At 40.8% G+C, this 1,444-nt stretch overlaps 1 pseudogene; it reads right to left on the bottom strand.

Annotated features, from left to right (window-relative positions):
- Nucleotides 1-452: 452 nt before the first annotated feature.
- On the bottom strand, nt 453-593 carry LOC133117244 (U1 spliceosomal RNA; annotated as a pseudogene).
- Between the last annotated feature and the right edge of the window lie 851 nt (nt 594-1,444).

Below are 1,444 nucleotides of genomic sequence, written 5' to 3'. Positions count from 1 at the left end.
GAGCACAGCACCAAAAGAACAAAAACACGTGCCACTGTCCAATGAAGTGCGGCGCTCACTAACTCGTCAATCCTGCTTCATGACAGGCTACAGACGTGTAAGGAAAATGTGCGGTACTCTTGGTGTGAAGTGAATTTGCATTGCACTGATTTAGCCTGTGTTGTGTCTAAAATAGCAGCGTACGTAATGAATTTGGATGCTAGCCTTGTTCCTTTGCAATGCGCTGCCCAAGTGTCTGGGTAAGACATGAGAAGCATAAACGGGTAATAGACTAAATTATATAGCACTGTGCGCAACGTGTTGAACGTTGTGAAACCGCAGCGCCTGTCCCTGCTTAGCTTCCGAGATCAGACGAGATCGGGCGTATTCAGAGTGGTATGGCCGTAAGCAAAGGAAAGGCAGCACAAGGGGGTATTTGTGCATTAATCGAGTCTATCGTTTGACCGCTTGATCAGGGGAGAGCGCAAACGCAGTCCCCCACTAGCAGAAATTATGCAGTCGAGATTCCCACATTTGAGGAATTTGCAGGGGTCAACACAGCCAGAGTGCAATGGCCGAGCCTCGCCCTGGGTGAACCTTTTCCTTTTAAAAGATTTTATTATATTGTCGTGAGCCATGGACTCCTTGCCAAGCTCAGACCTCACATTCCCACACGCAGTACCTCACCAGGAGGTGTCTCGGGGACGAAATCTCTTTTTCTTTAATTACTCCGAACGTCCTGGAGCCCTGGTAAGTTCTACTGAACTTCCAGCCCAGTCTCGAAGTGAAGGGTGTGATGCAAATCTGGTATACGATTTCCTGTATTCACTGTATTCCTCTAAAAGAACCTTTATCACATATGATTATAGTAAGATATACTTTATTATAATCAATCAAAAGAATAGAGTTATACAGCTGACAAGTTATACATCATCTTTCAGTTTGCTAATCACATGCAAGTTACATATACCCCTTTAGCGCTTTCTAATTTACCTTTCCACCAAGATGTTGAAATTCAAGGTACACCCCTCAAATACCCATCCTCTTTGGCCTTAGCCTTATCCTATAGCTCCCCCTTCTGGACGTTTAAAAGAAACTATTCCTAGAATATTATGTTTATCTAAACTCTAAACTTCTCTACATTTTTCTACCTTATATAGTATCTTAATGAAAAATAAAAGACATAAAAATAAAAGGAAACTTATAAAGTTGAACTTCTATGTGCTACTTTTCCTACTTCTACAAGTAATATAGATTATAATTACCACTCAAGCTTGATTATAGTTGTTCTGCGTTGCTCTTTCTTCAACAGCCCGTTGATATCTTGTGAAGCAAAATTCTAAGATGCTAGCCTAAGTTCTAAAAGCTTATTCCTTATATATTTACATTTACATTTTACCTTTTAGTCATTTGGCAGACGCTTTTAATCCAAAGCGACTTACAAGTGCATAGGTTCTATCATATA

Source organism: Conger conger, chromosome 17 (assembly GCF_963514075.1).
Source record: "Conger conger chromosome 17, fConCon1.1, whole genome shotgun sequence".
Lineage (NCBI taxonomy): Eukaryota > Metazoa > Chordata > Actinopteri > Anguilliformes > Congridae > Conger > Conger conger.
This window is presented reverse-complemented; position numbering and strand designations above follow the sequence as displayed.